The following is an 18899-nucleotide window of genomic DNA, read 5'->3' as shown; positions in this document are numbered from 1 at the left end:
CAGTACACACAGTAACACCAGTGTACACAGTAACACCAGTACACACAGTAACACCAGTGTACACAGTAACACCAGTACACACAGTAACACCAGTGAACACAGTAACACCAGTGTACACAGTAACACCAGTACACACAGTAACACCAGTACACACAGTAACACCAGTGTACACAGTAACACCAATACACACAGTAACACCAGTACACACAGTAACACCAGTGTATACAGTAACACCAGTACACACAGTAACACCAGTACACACAATAACACCAGTACACACAGTAACACCAGTACACACAGTAACACCAGTACACACAGTAACACCAGTACACACAGTAACACCAGTACACACAGTAACACCAGTACACACAGTAACACCAGTGTACACAATAACACCAGTACACACAGTAACACCAGTACACACAGTAACACCAGTACACACAGTAACACCAGTGTACACAGTAACACCAGTACACACAGTAACACCAGTGCACACAGTAACACCAGTACACACAGTAACACCAGTGTACACAGTAACACCAGTACACACAGTAACACCAGTACACACAGTAACACCAGTACACACAGTAACACCAATAAACACAGTAACACCAGTGTACACAGTAACACCAGTACACACAGTAACACCAGTGTACACAGTAACACCAGTACACACAGTAACACCAGTACACACAGTAACACCTGTGTACACAGTAACGCCAGTACACACAGTAACACCAGTACACATAGTAACACCAGTGTATACAGTAACACGAGTACACACAGTAACACGAGTACACACAATAACACAAGTACACACAGTAACACCAGTACACACAGTAACACCAGTACACACAGTAACACCAGTGTACACAGTAACACCAGTACACACAGTAACACCCGTACACACAGTAACACCAGTACACACAGTAACACCAGTACACACAGTAACACCAGTACACACAGTAACACCAATGTACACAGTAACACCCGTACACACAGTAACACCAGTACACACAGTAACACCCGTACACACAGTAACACCAGTACACACAGTAACACCAGTACACACAGTAACACCCGTACACACAGTAACACCAGTACACACAGTAACACCCGTACACACAGTAACACCAGTACACACAGTAACACCAGTGTACACAGTAACACCAGTACACACAGTAACACCAGTACACACAGTAACACCAGTAAACACAGTAACACCAGTACACACAGTAACACCAGTACACACAGTAACACCAGTACACACAGTAACACCAGTACACACAGTAACACCAGTACACACAGTAACACCAGTACACACAGTAACACCAGTACACACAGTATCACCAGTGTACACAGTAACACCAGTACACACAGTAACACGTGTACACACAGTAACACCAGTACACACAGTAACACCAGTACACACAGTAACACCAGTACACACAGTAACACCAGTGTACACAGTAACACCAGTACACACAGTAACACCAGTACACACAGTAACACCAGTAAACACAGTAACACCAGTACACACAGTAACACCAGTACACACAGTAACACCAGTACACACAGTAACACCAGTACACACAGTAACACCAGTGTACACAGTAACACCAGTACACACAGTAACACCAGTACACACAGTAACACCAGTGTACACAGTAACACCAGTACACACAGTAACACCAGTACACACAGTAACACCAGTGTACACAGTAACACCAGTACACACAGTAACACCAGTACACACAGTAACACCAGTGTACACAGTAACACCAGTACACACAGTAACACCAGTGTACACAGTAACACCAGTACACACAGTAACACCAGTACACACAGTAACACCAGTGTACAAAGTAACACCAGTACACACAGTACACACAGTAACACCAGTGAACACAGTAACACCAGTGTACACAGTAACGCCAGTACACACAGTAACACCAGTACACACAGTAACACCAGTGTACACAGTAATACCAGTACACACAGTAACACCAGTACACACAGTAACACCAGTACACACAGTAACACCAGTGTACACAGTAACACCAGTACACACAGTAACACCAGTACACAGAGTAACACCAGTGCACACAGTAACACCAGTGAACACAGTAACACCAGTGTACACAGTAACGCCAGTACACACAGTAACACCAGTACACACAGTAACACCAGTACACACAATAACACCAGTACACACAGTAACGCCAGTGTACACAGTAACACCAGTACACACAGTAACGCCAGTACACACAGTAACACCAGTACACACAGTAACACCAGTACACACAGTAACACCAGTACACACAGTAACACCAGTGTACACAGTAACACCAGTACACACAGTAACACCAGTGCACACAGTAACACCAGTACACACAGTAACACCAGTGTACACAGTAACACCAGTACACACAGTAACACCAGTACACACAGTAACACCAGTACACACAGTAACACCAGTGTACACAGTAACACCAGTACACACAGTAACACCAGTACACACAGTAACACCAGTACACACAGTAACACCAGTGTACACAGTAACACCAGTACACACAGTAACACCAGTACACACAGTAACACCAGTGTACACAGTAACACCAGTACACACAGTAACACCAGTGTACACAGTAACACCAGTACACACAGTAACACCAGTGAACACAGTAACACCAGTGTACACAGTAACGCCAGTACACACAGTAACACCAGTACACACAGTAACACCAGTGTATACAGTATCACAAATACACACAGTAACACCAGTACACACAGTAACACCAGTGAACACAGTAACACCTGTGTACACAGTAACGCCAGTACACACAGTAACACCAGTACACATAGTAACACCAGTGTATACAGTAACACCAGTACACACAGTAACACCAGTACACACAATAACACCAGTACACACAGTAACACCAGTACACACAGTAACACCAGTACACACAGTAACACCAGTGTACACAGTAACACCAGTACACACAGTAACACCAGTACACACAGTAACACCAGTACACACAGTAACACCAGTGTACACAATAACACCAGTACACACAGTAACACCAGTACACACAGTAACACCAGTACACACAGTAACACCAGTGTACACAGTAACACCAGTACACACAGTAACACCAGTGCACACAGTAACACCAGTACACACAGTAACACCAGTGTACACAGTAACACCAGTACACACAGTAACACCAGTACACACAGTAACACCAGTACACACAGTAACACCAATAAACACAGTAACACCAGTGTACACAGTAACACCAGTACACACAGTAACACCAGTGTACACAGTAACACCAGTACACACAGTAACACCAGTACACACAGTAACACCTGTGTACACAGTAACGCCAGTACACACAGTAACACCAGTACACATAGTAACACCAGTGTATACAGTAACACGAGTACACACAGTAACACGAGTACACACAATAACACAAGTACACACAGTAACACCAGTACACACAGTAACACCAGTACACACAGTAACACCAGTGTACACAGTAACACCAGTACACACAGTAACACCCGTACACACAGTAACACCAGTACACACAGTAACACCAGTACACACAGTAACACCAGTACACACAGTAACACCAATGTACACAGTAACACCCGTACACACAGTAACACCAGTACACACAGTAACACCCGTACACACAGTAACACCAGTACACACAGTAACACCAGTACACACAGTAACACCCGTACACACAGTAACACCAGTACACACAGTAACACCCGTACACACAGTAACACCAGTACACACAGTAACACCAGTGTACACAGTAACACCAGTACACACAGTAACACCAGTACACACAGTAACACCAGTAAACACAGTAACACCAGTACACACAGTAACACCAGTACACACAGTAACACCAGTACACACAGTAACACCAGTACACACAGTAACACCAGTGTACACAGTAACACCAGTACACACAGTAACACGTGTACACACAGTAACACCAGTACACACAGTAACACCAGTACACACAGTAACACCAGTACACACAGTAACACCAGTGTACACAGAAACACCAGTACACACAGTAACACCAGTACACACAGTAACACCAGTAAACACAGTAACACCAGTACACACAGTAACACCAGTACACACAGTAACACCAGTACACACAGTAACACCAATACACACAGTAACACCAGTACACACAGTAACACCAGTGTACACAGTAACACCAGTACACACAGTAACACCAGTACACACAGTAACACCAGTGTACACAGTAACACCAGTACACACAGTAACACCAGTACACACAGTAACACCAGTGTACACAGTAACACCAGTACACACAGTAACACCAGTACACACAGTAACACCAGTGTACACAGTAACACCAGTACACACAGTAACACCAGTGTACACAGTAACACCAGTACACACAGTAACACCAGTGAACACAGTAACACCAGTGTACACAGTAACGCCAGTACACACAGTAACACCAGTACACACAGTAACACCAGTGTACACAGTAATACCAGTACACACAGTAACACCAGTGTACACAGTAATACCAGTACACACAGTAACACCAGTACACACAGTACCACCAGTACACACAGTAACACCAGTGTACACAGTAACACCAGTACACACAGTAACACCAGTACACACAGTAACACCAGTACACACAGTAACACCAGTGTACACAGTAACACCAGTACACACAGTAACACCAGTACACACAGTAACACCAGTGCACACAGTAACACCAGTGAACACAGTAACACCAGTGTACACAGTAACGCCAGTACACACAGTAACACCAGTACACACAGTAACACCAGTACACACAATAACACCAGTACACACAGTAACGCCAGTGTACACAGTAACACCAGTACACACAGTAACGCCAGTACACACAGTAACACCAGTACACACAGTAACACCAGTACACACAGTAACACCAGTACACACAGTAACACCAGTACACACAGTAACACCAGTGTACACAGTAACACCAGTACACACAGTAACACCAGTACACACAGTAACACCAGTGTACACAGTAACACCAGTACACACAGTAACACCAGTGTACACAGTTACACCAGTACACACAGTAACACCAGTGAACACAGTAACACCAGTGTACACAGTAACGCCAGTACACACAGTAACACCAGTACACACAGTAACACCAGTGTATACAGTAACACCAATACACACAGTAACACCAGTACACACAGTAACACCAGTGAACACAGTAACACCAGTACACACAGTAACACCAGTACACACAGTAACACCAGTGTACACAGTAACACCAGTACACACAGTAACACCAGTACACACAGTAACACCAGTGTACACAGTAACACCAGTACACACAGTAACACCAGTACACACAGTAACACCAGTGTACACAGTAACACCAGTACACACAGTAACACCAGTGTACACAGTAACACCAGTACACACAGTAACACCAGTGAACACAGTAACACCAGTGTACACAGTAACGCCAGTACACACAGTAACACCAGTACACACAGTAACACCAGTGTCCACAGTAATACCAGAACACACAGTAACACCAGTACACACAGTAACACCAGTACACACAGTAACACCAGTGTACACAGTAACACCAGTACACACAGTAACACCAGTACACACAGTAACACAAGTACACACAGTAACACCAGTGTACACAGTAACACCAGTACACACAGTAACACCAGTGTACACAGTAACACCAGTACACACAGTAACACCAGTGAACACAGTAACACCAGTGTACACAGTAACGCCAGTACACACAGTAACACCAGTACACACAGTAACACCAGTACACACAATAACACCAGTACACACAGTAACGCCAGTGTGCACAGTAACGCCAGTACACACAGTAACACCAGTACACACAGTAACACCAGTACACACAGTAACACCAGTACACACAGTAACACCAGTGTACACAGTAACACCAGTACACACAGTAACACCAGTGCACACAGTAACACCAGTACACACAGTAACACCAGTGTACACAGTAACACCAGTTCACACAGTAACACCAGTACACACAGTAACACCAGTACACACAGTAACACCAGTACACACAGTAACACCAGTGTACACAGTAACACCAGTACACACAGTAACACCAGTACACACAGTAACACCAGTACACACAGTAACACCAGTGTACACAGTAACACCAGTACACACAGTAACACCAGTACACACAGTAACACCAGTGTACACAGTAACACCAGTACACACAGTAACACCAGTGTACACAGTTACACCAGTACACACAGTAACACCAGTGAACACAGTAACACCAGTGTACACAGTAACGCCAGTACACACAGTAACACCAGTACACACAGTAACACCAGTGTATACAGTAACACCAATACACACAGTAACACCAGTACACACAGTAACACCAGTGAACACAGTAACACCTGTGTACACAGTAACGCCATTACACACAGTAACACCAGTACACAGAGTAACACCAGTGTATACAGTAACACCAGTACACACAGTAACACCAGTACACACAATAACACCAGTACACACAGTAACACCAGTACACACAGTAACACCAGTACACACAGTAACACGAGTACACACAATAACACCAGTACACAAAGTAACACCAGTACACACAGTAACACCAGTACACACAGTAACACCAGTGTACACAGTAACACCAGTACACACAGTAACACCAGTACACACAGTAACACCAGTACACACAGTAACACCAGTACACACAGTAACACCAGTGTACACAGTAACACCAGTACACACAGTAACACCAGTACACACAGTAACACCAGTATACACAGTAACACCAGTACACACAGTAACACCAGTGTACACAGTAACACCAGTACACACAGTAACACCAGTGTACACAGTAACACCAGTACACACAGTAACACCAGTACACACAGTAACACCAGTATACACAGTAACACCAGTACACACAGTAACACCAGTGTACACAGTAACACCAGTACACACAGTAACACCAGTGTACACAGTAACACCAGTACACACAGTAACACCAGTGTACACAGTAACACCAGTACACACAGTAACACCAGTACACACAGTAACACCAGTACACACAGTAACACCAGTGTACACAGTAACACCAGTACACACAGTAACACCGGTGTACACAGTAACACCAGTACACACAGTAACACCGGTGTACACAGTAACACCAGTACACACAGTAACACCCGTACACACAGTAACATCAGTACACACAATAACACCAGTACACACAGTAACACCAGTACACACAGTAACACCAGTGTACACAGTAACACCCGTACACACAGTAACACCAGTACACACAGTAACACCAGTACACACAGTAACACCAGTGTACACAGTAACACCAGTACACACAGTAACACCAGTACACACAGTAACACCAGTACACACAGTAACACCAGTACACACAGTAACACCAGTGTACACAGTAACACCAGTACACACAGTAACACCAGTACACACAGTAACACCAGTATACACAGTAACACCAGTACACACAGTAACACCAGTGTACACAGTAACACCAGTACACACAGTAACACCAGTGTACACAGTAACACCAGTACACACAGTAACACCAGTACACACAGTAACACCAGTATACACAGTAACACCAGTACACACAGTAACACCAGTGTACACAGTAACACCAGTACACACAGTAACACCAGTGTACACAGTAACACCAGTACACACAGTAACACCAGTGTACACAGTAACACCAGTACACACAGTAACACCAGTACACACAGTAACACCAGTACACACAGTAACACCAGTGTACACAGTAACACCAGTACACACAGTAACACCGGTGTACACAGTAACACCAGTACACACAGTAACACCGGTGTACACAGTAACACCAGTACACACAGTAACACCCGTACACACAGTAACATCAGTACACACAATAACACCAGTACACACAGTAACACCAGTACACACAGTAACACCAGTGTACACAGTAACACCCGTACACACAGTAACACCAGTACACACAGTAACACCAGTACACACAGTAACACCCGTACACACAGTAACACCAGTACACACAGTAACACCAGTACACACAGTAACACCAGTACACACAGTAACACCAGTGTACACAGTAACACCAGTACACACAGTAACACCAGTGTACACAGTAACACCAGTACACACAGTAACACCAGTACACACAGTAACACCAGTACACACAGTAACACCAGGGTACACAGTAACACCAGTACACACAGTAACACCGGTGTACACAGTAACACCAGTACACACAGTAACACCGGTGTACACAGTAACACCAGTACACACAGTAACACCCGTACACACAGTAACACCAGTACACACAGTAACACCAGTACACACAGTAACACCAGTACACACTGTAACACCCGTACACACAGTAACACCAGTACACACAGTAACACCCGTACACACAGTAACACCAGTACACACAGTAACACCAGTGTACACAGTAACACCAGTACACACAGTAACACCAGTACACACAGTAACACCAGTAAACACAGTAACACCAGTACACACAGTAACACCAGTACACACAGTAACACCAGTACACACAGTAACACCAGTACACACAGTATCACCAGTGTACACAGTAACACCAGTACACACAGTAACACGTGTACACACAGTAACACCAGTACACACAGTAACACCAGTACACACAGTAACACCAGTACACACAGTAACACCAGTGTACACAGTAACACCAGTACACACAGTAACACCAGTACACACAGTAACACCAGTAAACACAGTAACACCAGTACACACAGTAACACCAGTACACACAGTAACACCAGTACACACAGTAACACCAGTACACACAGTAACACCAGTGTACACAGTAACACCAGTACACACAGTAACACCAGTACACACAGTAACACCAGTGTACACAGTAACACCAGTACACACAGTAACACCAGTACACACAGTAACACCAGTGTACACAGTAACACCAGTACACACAGTAACACCAGTACACACAGTAACACCAGTGTACACAGTAACACCAGTACACACAGTAACACCAGTGTACACAGTAACACCAGTACACACAGTAACACCAGTACACACAGTAACACCAGTGTACACAGTAACACCAGTACACACAGTAACACCAGTGAACACAGTAACACCAGTGTACACAGTAACGCCAGTACACACAGTAACACCAGTGTACACAGTAACGCCAGTACACACAGTAATACCAGTACACACAGTAACACCAGTACACACAGTAACACCAGTACACACAGTAACACCAGTGTACACAGTAACACCAGTACACACAGTAACACCAGTACACACAGTAACACCAGTACACACAGTAACACCAGTACACACAGTAACACCAGTGTACACAGTAACACCAGTACACACAGTAACACCAGTGAACACAGTAACACCAGTGTACACAGTAACACCAGTACACAAAGTAACACCAGCGAACACAGTAACACCAGTGTACACAGTAACGCCAGTACACACAGTAACACCAGTGTACACAGTAACGCCAGTACACACAGTAATACCAGTACACACAGTAACACCAGTACACACAGTAACACCAGTACACACAGTAACACCAGTGTACACAGTAACACCAGTACACACAGTAACACCAGTACACACAGTAACACCTGTGTACACAGTAACGCCAGTACACACAGTAACACCAGTACACATAGTAACACCAGTGTATACAGTAACACGAGTACACACAGTAACACGAGTACACACAATAACACAAGTACACACAGTAACACCAGTACACACAGTAACACCAGTACACACAGTAACACCAGTGTACACAGTAACACCAGTACACACAGTAACACCCGTACACACAGTAACACCAGTACACACAGTAACACCAGTACACACAGTAACACCAGTACACACAGTAACACCAATGTACACAGTAACACCCGTACACACAGTAACACCAGTACACACAGTAACACCCGTACACACAGTAACACCAGTACACACAGTAACACCAGTACACACAGTAACACCCGTACACACAGTAACACCAGTACACACAGTAACACCCGTACACACAGTAACACCAGTACACACAGTAACACCAGTGTACACTGTGACGGTAACGCGTTGGTGTTCGGCTGTTTAAGGCTAGGGGTATGGCCTCGTCACATAGTTATAAAAAAAAATAGAAAAACTGGAACTTCGTCTGTGGTAAGGTAAGGAGAAGACACACAAAACACAAGTAAACTTTAACAATGAAATTTTAATTACGTTAAATAAATCAAAACATGAAAATAATGCACAAACAAATTCTTATAATAAAATCAATGAATCAAAATAATAAGAATACTTAAATGACAAAATGAAAAGTTACGTTAAGGCAAAATAACAAGTGCAATACAAAAGTTAAGTGGGAGGTGCTGGAATATTGGCTTAAAGCCACCACCTCTCTCAGTACACGCTAGAGTCTAGCTGGGAGGTGTGATGGCCACGAAAGCACTGAACATTCTGAGGACTGATGTTGGGGCGACCCCAGACATCAGGTAGTATAGGGGGGGGGGGCGAGGCAGGTGCAGCCAGACCGGCGACCAATCAGCGGAGCCGTAGCGATCAACGGGTAGTTTGGTGGTTGGAGTTCGAACAGGTGGCTGGCTGCATACGTTTTTGCTCACCCTGGCAAGCCTTGCTGGTGTTGTTGTCGTTGTTGGACATTCTTCCATAGTCTTTTTATATAATTGTGAAGACGTAATTATGGAGGGAAGAGCAGGCTCAATCTCTTGAAGGAGATTATCGTCACAACTCTCCCCCGAAGCCTGCGGTTCTGGAAGAAGTACGTCGTTATGTGGTGGAGTATTAGATGGAGTTGCTTCTACTTCATAAACTCTGGAGAGATCATGGGCTAAGATGTTGTCAGACTCTTGGTATAGCGTGTCTCCAGGTTGAATTTCTGCAGTTAGCAAGCCCATAGTAGAAGACGTTGAGATGAGAAGTGGGCGTGCTGCAGGAGGTGTAGGGTGGTGTGGTCCGTATTGATGGTGGACCGAGCACTTTTCAGGTGTGGAGTGAAGTGCTGAAGCTTCAGGATGAGGAAGAGTAGCTCCTTGCCAATTGTTCCGTCGTTCCTTGTAGCAGTAGTCGCTGACAGGTGTATTCTTCTCGCCTCGTTGCTGCATCACGACACCACCATCGTCGGTACCATTGGCGTCGACATGGAGGATGTAGGGCTTATCTGACGAGGTGAGAGTGGAATTAGAAGAGGGCATAGGAGCACGATTATTATCCTGAAAGCATTTGGGAAGATCATTAAGGATTTTGGAATTAGAAAGCGCCGACTCCTTGTCAGTGCTTTCGGGAGAAGAAGCCGGGATGGTCTCACTGTGGATGTAGGGTTCTGTGAAGGTAGAACAATTAATCAAGACAGTGGGAGGAGTACCATTATATTGCTTCAGGAGGTTGACGTGGCACAGCTGGGTCTTCCGCCGCCTATCTGGAGTCTCTATCACATAATTATTATTATTCCTGCACTCTTTGACGCAGTAGGGTCCTGAAAATCTGTTTTGTAAAGGTGAACCTGGGATAGGGAAATAAGCAAGGACGAAGTCTCCCGGCTTGAATTTTCTTACTTTGCTGGTCTGGTCGTAATGAGTCTTCATTCTCACCTGGGCTTTCAATAGATTATCATGGGCAAAGCGGTGGACTCTCTCTAGAATGTGTTGAAGGTTTTGAAGAAACTGGGGCACATTCTGATGCTCACTGAAGGTGGCATCTCTGAGAGAGTCTTTGAAAGCCTTAAGGGGAGTACGGCACTTACGGCCGTAGAGCATCTCATAAGGAGATACTCCTAGGGACTCATTGGGGAGACTTCTGAAAATACACATTATTAGGTCAATCTGCTTATCCCAATCCTTTGAGGTTTCACTACAAAACTTTTTCAAGAGTGCTTTGATGGTCTGATGACTACGTTCAAGAGAACCCTGTGAAGCAGGATGATAGGGGCTGGACAATACCTGTTTGATGTTGAACTCCTCCAGTGTCCTTTTAAAGAGATCACTGGTGAAGTTGGTGCCACAGTCACTTTGAATCTCCCTGGGAAATCCGTATTGAGTGAAGATCTTCAGTAGATGTTTGATAACCGTAGCAGCCGTGATGTTCTTCACTGGAACTGCTATGGGAAATCTGGTGGTAGGACACAGGATGGTTAGGATGTAGGCGTTACCTGAACTGGTCCGAGGTAAAGGACCAACACAGTCTATTATGAGTCTGTGGAAAGGTTCCGCAGGCACCTGTATGGGAATCAGTGGTGCTCTGGGAATGGAGACGTTCGGTTTGCCTGCCATCTGACATGTATGACACTGTTTTACGTACTGTTTGACGTTGTTTACCATACCTGGCCAGTAGTAGTCTTGACGAATCCCATGGTAAGTCTTGTTGAAGCCGTAGTGGGAGAATGCTCCGTGGGCCAGGTGTAGAATAGTGGGCCGCAGGCTGGTGGGAATCACAAGTTGTTCGGTGTTGGCCCAATCGTCCTCCTCCTTCAGTTTACTGGGTCTATATCTGCGGTAGAGCAAGTCGTTCTCTAGGAAGAACCCAGGAATACTGTCGGGTTGAGTCTCAGCCTGGAAAAACAATGGTGTTAAAGTAAGATCTTCCCTCTGCAACTTACGGAACTCCAACTTGGTCAGATGCGGGGGTAGTTTCTGAGGGTCTTGAGGGACAGCGGTAGCAGTAGAGTCAGCTGGCTGTGGACGTGCGGCTTGTGCACGGGTGGTCACGAGAACCGGAGGAGAAACTTCATCACTCTCTTGAACCTCTGCTGGAACATACTCAAGAATAGGGTTACTTGGCACAGAGTTACACACCTGGGGTTTGTCCATGACGATCAGGTTGGTCGGTTGCAGGTCTTCTGCCAAGTCGTTGCCTAGGAGAAGTTGCACTCCAGGCATGGGAAAAGGCTTTTCCCTGACGGCGACTTGGACTTCCCCGTTCACGTAGGGACAATCCAGGTGGACTCTGGCGAGAGGGTATGGAGTGGTAGCAGTGAGGTCAGTGATGAAGACTGTTTCCCCGGTGTAGACTATGTTGGGCACAGCCGACTTCAAGATGATCGATTGTAGAGCCGCTGTGTCCCTCAAGATCTTCAATTTGAAACGTCCCTCCGGATTTGAACCGTTGGCAGAGACAGTTCCAGTATACAGGTGGTTACTGAAAAGAGAAAGATCATTAACATCAACACCAACATTCATCACAGGCTTACCGGACTTAGGAGGAGTTGGTTTGGGTCGTTGTTGGTCAGTGGTTCCCTTGTATTGAGACTTACCACACTTGTCTATGGTATGTCCATAGAGTCTACAATACTTGCAGTACAGTTGTGAACCAGCTTGATCGGGGCTCACCTTCTCGTAACTGTACCACGACTTCTTACTGGAGGATGGTTCAGGTGTCAGCCGGTGGATGAGGCTGTAAGTGTCAGCCGACTTAGCACACTTCAGGTAGTCGGTTTCTTCTTTATCTGCTAAGTAGAGGCGGACAGGAGGCGGCACACGTCTCAAGAATTCTTCAACAAGCATCAGGTTGACGAGTTCTGTAAAAGTAGAGACATGTGCAGCTTCCAGCCATTTCATGAAATACCTCCGTTTCGTGTTAGCAAACTCGAGGAAGGTAGTGGTACTTGCCTTCAGGTGGTCACGGAATTTCCTTCTATAACTTTCAGTAGAGAGGAGGTAGGCGTCCAACACTGCTTGTTTCAGAGTGTAGTAGTCATTCTCAGACGCCAAAGTACTGAGTGTGACTGCAGCTCTACCTGTAAGATGGACTCTGAGAAGTGTGGCCCATTGGTTGACAGGCCAACTGAGTTGATTAGCAAGGGTTTCAAAGGTGGTGAAAAAAACATCAACTTCTGCTTCTACAAAGGATGGCATTAACTTACTTGCATGTGATATATTAAAACTGACGGGAAGATTGGCAGTAGCTTGCTGGCGTTGGGTGAAGTGTGAAGTTTCCAAGGAGATTTCGCGTTGACGACACTCTAGAGCCAGAGTCGCTTGTTGCTTGTCATGTTCGCGTTGTATTTCCAACTCGCGTTGTTTGGTTTCAAGCTGTACTCGTTCACGTTCACGGAGTAATGCGACCTCGCGTTCGTGTTCTTCTCTCCTCAAAGCAGCTTCGCGTTCTTGTTCGTCTCTCCTCAAAGCAGCTTCGCGTTCTTGTTCGTCTCTCCGTATGGCAGCTGCTTCCCTTTGCTGTTCACGTTCAATCTTGGCCAGTTCTAGCTTGAGTTTCATCGTCGCCAAATCAGTTTTATCTGCAATATAGTAAGTTTCATGTGTTTCAGAGTCTATCTTACCTTGCTCTAAATAGTAATCCAGCAACAGGTTGTGTAGGTCATTTTTGTTGGCTTGGTAGGGAACTTCTAGTTGATACTCATGTGCAAGAGTTTGTAGTTCAGTCCTCTTGGCACGACTTAAAGTCCCTATTTCACCTGCTGGATTTGCACGGAAAGTTTGGAGACGAAACATGGTGAAATTAGCAAATAAAGGTACACGAATGTTCAATAATGAAATGTCAGAAACAGGACAACGTGGCAACTGATACCTATCCTATGTGATCTTTAACAATTAACGTTAAGTGAAAGATTAAATGATTAAATTAAATCAAGGGCGCAGGAAATCTTGTACCCGGTACTCATGTAAGAGAATAAGGGCAAGAAAATCCTACTAACAAATGAAACAAAGTTTCGAAAACAAATGAAACAGTTAAATGCTTCAAAAGTAAAATTGGTAGTCCAAGGATGTAGGCATACCTTGCCAAGTCTCTATAGGACAAAGCAAGTTTTTCCTACTGAATTTAATATGATACTTACAGAATTAGCGAACTTTTGTGCTCTGAAAAAATAAGCTAATTCCCTACCGTTGTATGTATCATCATCTCTGACTGACGTGTAGGGGTGCGAGGTGTCAACTGGTGACGAGAACTGCTGCTGAGGTCCCAATTCAGCAACTAAAGTTCGAGCTAGAGGAACTATGGCCCTCTTTGTCCTCCTACAGTCAGATTGCAGAAGATTGGGTACTCTTGACCCGGGGCAGACCACAGTACCAGGGTACCAATATGATGATCTGTCAGAATGAGAAATATTCAAGGGACATAGATGGTAAATACGAGTAATAACATGGAGGGAGAGATGACCAATTAAGAGTATGACTGAGGCCTACAGTCACCACGTAATCCAAAGTTGTCTCACCTTCACTATATGTTACTCTCGTAATGCACAATACACCGCACCTTATAAAAAATGAAATTGAATGAAAAATAGTAAAGCTACGTTAACAAAGTTAAATACGCTTACCATAAATTACCACTTGGCACCAGTACCTGAGTGAAGCTCCTAGGACAGGCCCCCATATAACTTGTGACGGTAACGCGTTGGTGTTCGGCTGTTTAAGGCTAGGGGTATGGCCTCGTCACATAGTTATAAAAAAAAATAGAAAAACTGGAACTTCGTCTGTGGTAAGGTAAGGAGAAGACACACAAAACACAAGTAAACTTTAACAATGAAATTTTAATTACGTTAAATAAATCAAAACATGAAAATAATGCACAAACAAATTCTTATAATAAAATCAATCAATCAAAATAATAAGAATACTTAAATGACAAAATGAAAAGTTACGTTAAGGCAAAATAACAAGTGCAATACAAAAGTTAAGTGGGAGGTGCTGGAATATTGGCTTAAAGCCACCACCTCTCTCAGTACACGCTAACGTCTAGCTGGGAGGTGTGATGGCCACGAAAGCACTGAACATTCTGAGGACTGATGTTGGGGCGACCCCAGACATCAGGTAGTATAGGGGGGGGGGCGAGGCAGGTGCAGCCAGACCGGCGACCAATCAGCGGAGCCGTAGCGATCAACGGGTAGTTTGGTGGTTGGAGTTCGAACAGGTGGCTGGCTGCATACGTTTTTGCTCACCCTGGCAAGCCTTGCTGGTGTTGTTGTCGTTGTTGGACATTCTTCCATAGTCTTTTTATATAATTGTGAAGACGTAATTATGGAGGGAAGAGCAGGCTCAATCTCTTGAAGGAGATTATCGTCACAACACAGTAACACCAGTACACACAGTAACACCAGTACACACAGTAACACCAGTAAACACAGTAACACCAGTACACACAGTAACACCAGTACACACAGTAACACCAGTACACACAGTAACACCAGTACACACAGTAACACCAGTGTACACAGTAACACCAGTACACACAGTAACACGTGTACACACAGTAACACCAGTACACACAGTAACACCAGTACACACAGTAACACCAGTACACACAGTAACACCAGTGTACACAGAAACACCAGTACACACAGTAACACCAGTACACACAGTAACACCAGTAAACACAGTAACACCAGTACACACAGTAACACCAGTACACACAGTAACACCAGTACACACAGTAACACCAATACACACAGTAACACCAGTACACACAGTAACACCAGTGTACACAGTAACACCAGTACACACAGTAACACCAGTACACACATTAACACCAGTGTACACAGTAACACCAGTACACACAGTAACACCAGTACACACAGTAACACCAGTGTACACAGTAACACCAGTACACACAGTAACACCAGTACACACAGTAACACCAGTGTACACAGTAACACCAGTACACACAGTAACACCAGTGTACACAGTAACACCAGTACACACAGTAACACCAGTGAACACAGTAACACCAGTGTACACAGTAACGCCAGTACACACAGTAACACCAGTACACACAGTAACACCAGTGTACACAGTAATACCAGTACACACAGTAACACCAGTGTACACAGTAATACCAGTACACACAGTAACACCAGTACACACAGTACCACCAGTACACACAGTAACACCAGTGTACACAGTAACACCAGTACACACAGTAACACCAGTACACACAGTAACACCAGTACACACAGTAACACCAGTGTACACAGTAACACCAGTACACACAGTAACACCAGTACACACAGTAACACCAGTGCACACAGTAACACCAGTGAACACAGTAACACCAGTGTACACAGTAACGCCAGTACACACAGTAACACCAGTACACACAGTAACACCAGTACACACAATAACACCAGTACACACAGTAACGCCAGTGTACACAGTAACACCAGTACACACAGTAACGCCAGTACACACAGTAACACCAGTACACACAGTAACACCAGTACACACAGTAACACCAGTACACACAGTAACACCAGTACACACAGTAACACCAGTACACACAGTAACACCAGTACACACAGTAACACCAGTGTACACAGTAACACCAGTACACACAGTAACACCAGTACACACAGTAACACCAGTGTACACAGTAACACCAGTACACACAGTAACACCAGTGTACACAGTTACACCAGTACACACAGTAACACCAGTGAACACAGTAACACCAGTGTACACAGTAACGCCAGTACACACAGTAACACCAGTACACACAGTAACACCAGTGTATACAGTAACACCAATACACACAGTAACACCAGTACACACAGTAACACCAGTGAACACAGTAACACCAGTACACACAGTAACACCAGTACACACAGTAACACCAGTGTACACAGTAACACCAGTACACACAGTAACACCAGTACACACAGTAACACCAGTGTACACAGTAACACCAGTACACACAGTAACACCAGTACACACAGTAACACCAGTGTACACAGTAACACCAGTACACACAGTAACACCAGTGTACACAGTAACACCAGTACACACAGTAACACCAGTGAACACAGTAACACCAGTGTACACAGTAACGCCAGTACACACAGTAACACCAGTACACACAGTAACACCAGTGTCCACAGTAATACCAGAACACACAGTAACACCAGTACACACAGTAACACCAGTACACACAGTAACACCAGTGTACACAGTAACACCAGTACACACAGTAACACCAGTACACACAGTAACACAAGTACACACAGTAACACCAGTGTACACAGTAACACCAGTACACACAGTAACACCAGTGTACACAGTAACACCAGTACACACAGTAACACCAGTGAACACAGTAACACCAGTGTACACAGTAACGCCAGTACACACAGTAACACCAGTACACACAGTAACACCAGTACACACAATAACACCAGTACACACAGTAACGCCAGTGTGCACAGTAACGCCAGTACACACAGTAACACCAGTACACACAGTAACACCAGTACACACAGTAACACCAGTACACACAGTAACACCAGTGTACACAGTAACACCAGTACACACAGTAACACCAGTGCACACAGTAACACCAGTACACACAGTAACACCAGTGTACACAGTAACACCAGTTCACACAGTAACACCAGTACACACAGTAACACCAGTACACACAGTAACACCAGTACACACAGTAACACCAGTGTACACAGTAACACCAGTACACACAGTAACACCAGTACACACAGTAACACCAGTACACACAGTAACACCAGTGTACACAGTAACACCAGTACACACAGTAACACCAGTACACACAGTAACACCAGTGTACACAGTAACACCAGTACACACAGTAACACCAGTGTACACAGTTACACCAGTACACACAGTAACACCAGTGAACACAGTAACACCAGTGTACACAGTAACGCCAGTACACACAGTAACACCAGTACACACAGTAACACCAGTGTATACAGTAACACCAATACACACAGTAACACCAG

This window comes from Procambarus clarkii, chromosome 12, assembly GCF_040958095.1.
Source record: "Procambarus clarkii isolate CNS0578487 chromosome 12, FALCON_Pclarkii_2.0, whole genome shotgun sequence".
NCBI lineage: Eukaryota > Metazoa > Arthropoda > Malacostraca > Decapoda > Cambaridae > Procambarus > Procambarus clarkii.
The sequence above is the reverse complement of the archived record's forward strand: the minus strand, read 5'-3'. Positions refer to the sequence as shown.